This window comes from Thunnus albacares, chromosome 4 (assembly GCF_914725855.1).
Source record: "Thunnus albacares chromosome 4, fThuAlb1.1, whole genome shotgun sequence".
Taxonomy (NCBI): domain Eukaryota; kingdom Metazoa; phylum Chordata; class Actinopteri; order Scombriformes; family Scombridae; genus Thunnus; species Thunnus albacares.
The window spans coordinates 2,953,568-2,962,836 of NC_058109.1; the positions used below are offsets into that span (position 1 = coordinate 2,953,568).

General features: G+C 40.2%; 1 long non-coding RNA gene across 1 annotated transcript; it reads left to right on the forward strand.

Moving 5' to 3' along the window:
• Positions 1-4,211: 4,211 nt before the first annotated feature.
• LOC122981205 lies at positions 4,212-6,729 on the forward strand. Its single transcript, XR_006403188.1, has 3 exons — positions 4,212-4,692; positions 4,782-5,253; positions 6,495-6,729. It is a non-coding gene; the product is annotated as an uncharacterized LOC122981205 (long non-coding RNA).
• Positions 6,730-9,269: the final 2,540 nt, after the last annotated feature.

The window sequence follows — 9,269 nt, forward strand, 5'->3', positions numbered from 1 at the left end:
CACTGCGTGCATTTATGTGTAAAGCAGAACCAATCGAGCAACAATAACTCAGATTTGAGTGAATGATGTTTAAACTGAATGAACTCTGGCTGAAAGGTGGGGAGGGGGGGAACACCAGGATAGATGGTGGATTGTGGGAAAGGCTTTTCAAAATCCCAAGAAATAAAAAGGACCTTACAGGATACTTATGAATGACTTTGTGTGAGTATAAATCCACCGACTTGTCTCAAGTGAACCAAGACAAACTTGTCTGTTATTCACAGCCAAGCTAACGTGATTTATGGCCTCAAATGTTTTGAAAAACACAGAAAGGAAAAGGGAGAAATTACACGAGTAAACACATCCAGCAACACACACACACACACACACACACACACACACACACACACACACACACACACACAGGGTTGTAATTTCCACTTCCTCACTTTTCAAAATCCTATCTTAGTCTCCTTTACTTTTACAGTTTCACTTTGAATTTACTAAAAATCTTTTTAACAGTGTCCTCTCATCATCCAGCTACTGAAATCCAGATGAGAGAAAATGCAAATATATTCATCTTCATCTTCATCTTCATATATTCATCCATATTTAAACTTTAGAGCAGCGTTAAGTGATTAATGGAGCTTTTCTGTCCTGTGTTTCATCTCTAAGGCAACATACCCGCTGCTGTATCCTCACAGAGGAAGTTGTTGGGACTGTATGCAGCCCTGCAGACTACTACTGGTTTTATTTACAGATAATTCTCCCTAAAAAGATGCCAGACTGATCATCAGTTGAAGATAATGCAGTAAATCTGTGTGGTACAGATGGAAATCAGATACAGAAACAGGTTTATTGCAAACCAGGTTTGCAGATACGAGGAAAATCGCCTCAGTGTTGCATAACAATCAAAAAAGAGAAAATACCACAGGCAACGTCAGGTATAAGTTTACAATAAAAAGTAAAAATAATTTCTATAAAATATTCTAACTGTGTGAGAATGTTACAAGATATTGAGGAGGAATGTGCAAACGTTGACAGCATAAACAGTATAAACAGTATAAACAGTACATGATGTGCAAATGTAATAATACAAACAATGTGGCTTTGTTTCTTTAGTATTCTAACATTATTATGGAAAGCATGACAATCAATTTAAATTACATTTATATACTTTTTTTTTCTGACTTCATTCTTCAAGTTTCAAGTTGACCACGAGACATTTCAGCCGACTGAAACGACTGTCTGACTGTCTCTGAAGACACCAGACTCAGTGCACAGTCTCCCTCAGTGTCATTAAAAACGGTGACAATTAGAGAGATTCATTACTTCTGTTAATTTCTTTCTTGGATCAAGACAAAAAAACCCATCAAAACGCCCGTTTCTGCATTTATTTATTTCTATTTGACTATTTTGATCCAATCTTCATCACTCCAAACACTCTGGATACACTATTGTACTCTTGTACATTTGCTAAGGACTACATCAAACTTTTCTTGTCATTTCTGGTGATACTTGTGGTTTTTCACTTCATTTACTTGTTATATGCTGTATATATTTGATTGAATTTGGATTTATGGGTAGTTTTCCTCATTGCTTCATCCTTTTTGTACCTCCTGTACGTGGTCTCTTTATTCTTGTGCTGCTGTAACACATATTTCCCCCCTCGGGATCAATAAAGTGTAATCTTATGTAACTATCAGGGGGAGCTGACAGACTCTGTTTTATGTTATCACTTTATGTCAACGTTTTGCATGTTTTGTACCTTAGTCTGTTTGCTTAAGTTTCTGTGTGCTATGTTTTACCGGCTGAAAGACAAAAATTCCCCTCAGGGTCAATAAAGTTGAAACAGCGCCACCATGTGGTTAGTTATACTGCATGATAACAACGCACCAGCTTCATGGTAGGGCTGCAACTAAGTATCATTTTCATTATCAGTTAATCAATTAGTTTGGTTCATAAAATGTCAGAAAAATGTCAATCAGTGTTTCCTAAAACCCAACATAACCTCAAATGTTTTGTCCACAACTCAAAGATATTTAGTTTACTGTCTAAAGAAACCAGAAAATATTCACATTTAAGAAGCTGGAATCAGAGAATTTGGACATTTTTCTTCTTGAAAAATGACTCCAAGCGATTAATATATTATCAAAATAGTTGGTGATTAATATAATAGTGGGCAACTAATCGTTGCAGCTCTATTTCATGGCGATTTGGCAGCAGCGAGTGAACGAAGAACATGTTTCGAGGGCTGGCAGTGGAGTCTGAGTGCAGCCGGTTTTACCATTAATAACTACAGTATCTTAAATATCTTTGAATTATCCCCAGAGTGTCTCTCTCTCTCTCTCTCTCTCTCTCTCTCTCTCTCTCACACACACACACACACACAGAGTCGGTGAATACATTTCTTGGCGAGAAGCTCTCAGACATGTTCTGGCTCCATCTGGACCCTCTGGAGAACCTTCAGTGAACCCTTCATTTCTCAGAGTGTGCTGCGGCGACCCTGCACCTCCAACAGTAAAGTGAAATGGCTGTTATGTTATTACGGAGGGGAGACCTCAGCCCACCCATCGGGGGGTAACTGTTAAAGTGCGGGCTAAGTGTGTTTTTATCTGTTCATCTGAACCTTGGCTGCAGCCGCGGTTCCTCGGAGCTTTGCCCCAACAAAGCCTGCTTTATCCCTTCCTGTCGACAGCTTTTCCTCTTTGTTACCCCCTCCTCTCTACAACATAAGAGTTGTATTGTTGAGTTCAGACCTCCAACATCAAAATCGGCTTTCCAGGAGATTGAAGAAAAGTATTGAGTTCGATTCAAAAAAGTAAAATGCTGCACCTGTTCTCACTCAGCGCTTTTATAAACTATAATTTTGATATTTAGAGATGCTAAATTATAAAATGCTGATTAGAATATTTTGATTTTTTTTTGCCGAAAGTTGCTCCATGTTAGTCCCTGGTGTTTTCTGGCACTCTGAGCCTCAACAAAGCCCACTTTGTCCTTCACCATCAACAACGGTTTTTTCCCCTCTGTGCTAGTTATTATTGCATTATTAAACACACACCAACACACACACACACATACACACATACACACTACAGTCACCTGCAGGAAAAGATCCACAATTATTGTACACTTTCAACTCAAAATCATAACTTTGTCATCATTAAACACACTGTAAAAAAAAACCAGCAGACACATCTAAAGATGAGCCGAAACCTACAAAGACTTGTTTAGATTTTTATTTGTTGTTTTATTTTACATTAAAAAGTCTTGTAGAGCTTTTATAGTACTGCTCACATGCAAAATGATGGCATATCTGAATAGCTTAACACATCTGGGTGACACATATAGTGACTCTGCAATAAGCCTGTAAATGAAGGAATTTAACAAATAAGCAGCTGGGTTCAGTGGGTTTAGTATCACTGATGAAGCTGCCAGATCAGAAGAGTCGCTGCGGTTCTGTAGAAGAAGAATGAAACCGATGGCGAAGCTTTCAGTTCACCGACTCGTCGATGCTTCAAACTTCACCTTCAGCTGAGCTTCAGGTGGCAACTGGAAGCGTCAAATCTTTTCTCTTTCACCTTCACTGACTTCTTCTTCTTCTTCTTCTTCTTCTTCTACCTCTGGAGGGAGCGGAGGGGCCTCCTGGCGATGCTCGTCATTAAGAAAACAGTGTTTCTCTCTGCAAGGTGCTGGGCAAACACAGGCCGCGCCAAATAAGAAAATATCGCTTCTCTCCAAGGCAATTTCCTTCAGCAGAGTTTTCCTCGAATGTTGTTGGCATCTTCTGCGAACGGTGAGGAAGAAAGAGAGAGAAAGACGCTTTTCTAAAAAATGATTTATGGTGACGGGAAAGTCTGATCGACGGTTGTTATCAGTACAGAGACAAAGAGACGAAAGACGATTGGCTCGTTACTTTGACAGACTGCAGATGTTTTCACATTTGAAAAGTTCTTTGTTTGAACATTTGTGTTTCTGTTTCGGGGTAGGAGTGAATTACAGCTCCCAAGGTGCATTTCAGCAAGAAACAGCCAATCATAGAGCTGAAAATTCGGTCACATGGGTCGCTAATGGTGAGCAGAAGTTACAATCTGCAGAGTGAATCAGTTCTCTCTTAATTTCTGGGTCAATTTTGAATCCAGCAGTGAATTCAGTTTTGTTTACAACTTCAGTGTCAAAACATGATTTCTCAGAAACAAAGTTTTTTATGCTTTTATTATAGGTGCAGTGGAGAGATGACAGGAACTGAAGGGAGATCATGATGGGGGGGGGGGGGGGGGGGGGGGTGACACGCAACAAAGATCTAGATCGTGGACGTTGCGGTATTATGGCATGCTGGTGATCATAATATAAACCTGCAGGATCGTCACAGTATCCGGGAGAGTCCTGAGTTTCTGTGTTCAGTAACATCGAAGAGATCATTTAAGTTTTGAAATGAGAATACAGAATGAGGAAAAACACTTCTGCTCACACTTTGCAGCTCTATAAACCTGGACTTTTGCCAGTTTGGTTGGTTGCTATGACAACAGCTCCAGATAAATTTGAAGCCATCCATAAAGAACTGAAAAGTCCAAATCATCAACAATCTAACTCAGGCTAACTCAGGTATCCATGTGTGGAGAACACAAGGCCCAGGATGGTTCACCTTCAGTCTACTCTCTGCTCTGATGACTTCCAGCCTCCTTTCCCGAGAGAGTAATTAAGCACGTAAAGGTAATTTTATCCACTGAAGTAAAGCTTTCAGGATAACTCTGTAAGCCACGGTGTGCTTTGCTTTAATGCCAGCAATTTGTTTTCCACAGTGGATGGATCAATTTGGAATCCAACAACAGACTTTCCAATAACAACGGGTCTAAAATGGTTGTTGAGTCTTGTGCTAAATTTACCCGCGCTGGAGCGCAGTGTGAACATGTCTGTGACTGCACAAACAACTGCTAAGATCTGAACTGAGGAATGCTCATAATGGGGCATTTTACCTGATTGTTGCTAAGCCACGCTGCCAAACACACACCATTATCACGGGCCACCCGGCCAAGCACACACACTCAAACACACACACACACACACACACTCCCACACACTGCATCCTTGCAGACAGATGTTCAGGTTCGGGTTGGCTGTATTATTCCCAGGGGACTCCCATGATGCCTTGCACCTGCTTGTGAATACAGTCAGGTCGACTTCCTGGTCATCAATCTTCACCAGCCACCCTTTGCCCTCACCATGGCAACAGAGGAGCCAAGACCACCGGAGTAACTCAGAGTTATTACAGAGGTGCACACAGAGATAAGCATCATCATCTTTATTCAAAGTGCTTTACAAAAGGAAGCAAATTAAAGTCGATAAATTATCAAATAATTAGATTTCTAATGATAAAATATAAAAAATAGATTCAAGTATTGTTAGATACAAGAGAGGGAAATTACATCTCCTTTCCCCAAAGCATCTTACGGCTGAGATGACTTTAAAAAACATTTTGCAAACCTTCTAAAGCTTAAGAGGTATGATTGTAGATTAACGAATGACTCCTAAACACACATAGCAGGCTGAGAGCATCTTGAAGATAGATAGATAGATTCACAATTTTTTTTCTTGCTGTAATCATTCCTCCTGTTCATACTGACCATTAGAAGATCCCTTCATAATGACCTTACAATGGAAGTGATGGAAGACAAAACCCACAGTCCCCCTTCTGTGCAAAAAATGTATTTAAAAGTTTATCTGAAGCTAATATGAAGCTTCAGCGTCCAAATGAGTCAAATCAAGTAGATATCTTTCAACGTTACAGTCTTTTTAGTGCCAAAGTCCCTCTTTTTGTTACTATACTTCCACCTGCAGCTCAACAGGGAAACACTGTCCGAGGAAACACAAAGAGGGAATTTGATGCTAAAAAGACTGTAAATGTGTCAGATATCCACTTGATATGACTAACTCAGACTGATGAAGCTGAATATAAACTTCACACAGACTTTTAAATGCATTTTTGTACAAAACACTGGATTTTGGCCTCCATCACTTATATTGAAAGCACATTTGAAGGATCTTTTAATATCCAGTATGAACAGGAGGAATGATTACAGCGAGGAAAACCTCTTTCACTGTTACTATGGACACCTGACTGTTGGTTTAAAACATTGTTATTGAAACTGTTGAAAAAAGTTACTCTTAAATGTATTCAGCATCATCTTCATCACTTAAGTACTGCTTCGGGATGCATGAATATTTTATTATTTTATTTATTTGACAAGCAACAGTTAAACCAATTATAAGGGTTCAACTACAAAGTATGATACTGAAAGATAATCAGTGCGGTCAGTCACTTGCAGCCTTGTTTGTTTTAGGTTGTAACACCAACGTGTCAAAGTAAAAGTAATAAGTGATTAAAACGCTGCAGCGCCTTTAAACAGAAGTTGTGGTCTACAAAATTAGCATTTACATTTTAAATGGTCCAGTCAGCGAGTTTATCGACTTTCTCTCGCTGCTGCGAGGATTGAACTTCGATGTTTTGATTTCAGGGTAGACTCTCTAACCTGCTGCCAGGTTACATAAAAGCCAGGCCAACACATAACCGCCGTCTTTGTTTGGAGGTGCCGGAGCTGCAGGAGCCCTGAGCACCCCGAGGTGTTTACTGGAGGCGGCAGCTGCACGAGAGACGCCCGAAGAAAGGAGCTCTTTCACCTGGAGGCTGAGAGAGAGAGAGAGGAGGAGAGAGGGGAGAGAGGTCTGACAGAAAGACAGAAAGAAAGAAAGAAAGAAAGAAAGAAAGAAAGAAAGAAAGAAAGAAAGAGAGAAAGAAAGGTGATAGAGAGATGAGACAGAAGAGAAAGTAAAGGGGGGAAGTATAATAAAGAAAAAGAGGCAAAAAGAAGTTTGTAGTTCGCTCTTTCATTGAGGGTCCGTTTACACTCGATCTTATGATGTATTGTCAGAAATCAAAAGTGTTCTGAACATCTACACTTGAAAACTGAGTGAAAAGTTGGCCGTAATAGGCAGGAGACGTGGTATTGTGTAAATATGGGAATAACAGTGCACATTTTCAGCCTGTCTCTTCTGGAAGACATTCATAATATTGTACATGGTTCACATGAGAAGTGACAGAAATAGTTGTCAAGAATGAGAAAAGAGAGCAAGATGGCTTCATTCTCATGAGTGTCAGTGGTCAGACATGAATCCCCCCCCCAATCCGACTTTGGAAAGGTGTGGGGAGAGGAGGTTTCCAAAGCTATTCCACTGTCCGACTAGCACTTCTGACAGCGTATACTGGCCCTTTAATGTCAGCACACTAACCATGATCCTCATGCAAGAACGTTGTCACATTGTTATCCTAAATCTCTTTTCTCTGTGAGGTTTGTTCATACGAGTGTTCAAAGTCGGATTCAGCAAATTCTCTTAACTGCACCAACTTGTAGTAAATCTCTGGTTTCAGCCTGATGAATGTCACCTGTTCATGAGGAGGTGAATGTTCCTGAGATTTCAACATAAGCGTCATTGACGCCTCTAAAAAGTCCAACTAAGGCGACCTGTTAAGCTCCGCTTGTGGGCATTCACAAAAATGTTCCCAGAGTGAAAAGAAGAATTTGAGGTTGCTGCTGTCAGAAATCATCAGACACATTTATCAGTGCCAGTAGTTAAATGAGAGGAGCTGAAACATTTAAAAAATATGAATTTGACTCCTCCAGTCAAAAACATGTTTTTGTTCTTGCTCCTTCAGTTGGATGTTGTTCTCCGCTCTGTGCAGAGTTTGTTTTCATATTCATCTGCTGAGGAAGGAAGTTTCTCTGAACTAAATTGTCAGTTTAACACATACCTACAAGCATGATTTATGACATCACAACTAGTTTGGAGCCAATCATGGTCCAGTATGAAACTTGCAAGTGTGATTTGGAAACTTGAAGCCTCCAGAGCACAAACACTGAGAATGGACTGTAGTTGTGTCCAAGAGTTAAAGTTTTGAAATAAAAAATATTTACATATTCATAGATATACACATCTCTTAAAACATGTCTGGAGGGGATCTTTAATGGGCGATGTTCACCATGTTTACCGTCTTAGTTTAGCTTGTTAGCATGCTAACATTTGCTAATTAGCACAGAACACAAAGTACAGCTGAAGCTGAATGTCATTAGTTCCGAAGATATTTGGTCATAAACCAAAGTATTGGACAAATTAAACTTTTGACCTGATGATGGCACTAGATCGAAAGTCGGAGGATGACAAAAGTTATTACAATTCATCCTGAGGAGAACATGAGCATGTGTAAATGTTAAAGCAACCCATCCAATAGCTGTTGAGACATTTCACTCTGAAACACATAGAGTGGTGCTTGAAAGTTTGTGAACCCTTTAGAATTTGATCTATTTCTGCACAAATATGACCTAAAACATGATCAGATTCAAGTCCTGAAACTAGATAAAGAGACATCAATTAACCAAATGAGACAAAAAAACTTACTCTTGTTTGTTTATTTATTGAGGAAAATGATCTAGTTACATATCTGTGTGTGGCAAAAGTATGTGAACCTCTAGGATTATCAATTAATTTGAAGGGGAAATTAGGATCGGGTGTTTAAATCAATGGGATGACAATCAAGGGTGAGTCTGGGAGGCCCTGCCTATGGAAGTGAGTCATAGCTTGAGGAAAGGAGATTTCTGAGGACCTCAGAAGAAGAGTTGTTGATACTCACCAGGCTGGAAAGGGTTACAAAACCATTTCTAAAGAGTTTGGACTCAAACAGTTGACTGTCAGGCAGATTGTGTACAAATTGAGGACATCCAAAACCACTGTTACTCTCCCCAGAAGGGGTCGACCACCAAAGATCACACCAAGAGCAGATGTGTAATAGTCTGGGAGGCCACAAGGGACCCCAGGGTAACGTCTAGGAAACTAAAGGCCTCTCGTGCAGTGGCTACAGTCAATGTTCATGAGTCCATCATCAGGAGAACATTGAACATCAATGGTGTGCATGGCAGAGTTGCAAGGAAAAAAGCCAATTCTCTCCAAAAAGAACATTGCTGCCGTCTACGGTTCGCTCAAGACCACGTGGATAAGCCAGAAGGCGATTGGAAAAAATGTTCTGTGGATGGATGAGACCAAAATCGATGTTTTGGGTTTGAATAAGAAGCATTATGTTTGGCGATGAGCAAACACTGCATTCCAGCATAAGAACCTTAACCCATCTGTGAAACGTGGTGGCAGTATCATGGTCTGGGCCTGCTTTTCTGCCTCTGGACCAGGACAGCTTGCAATCATTGATGGAGCTATGAGTTCTGAGTTGTACCAGCAAATTCTAC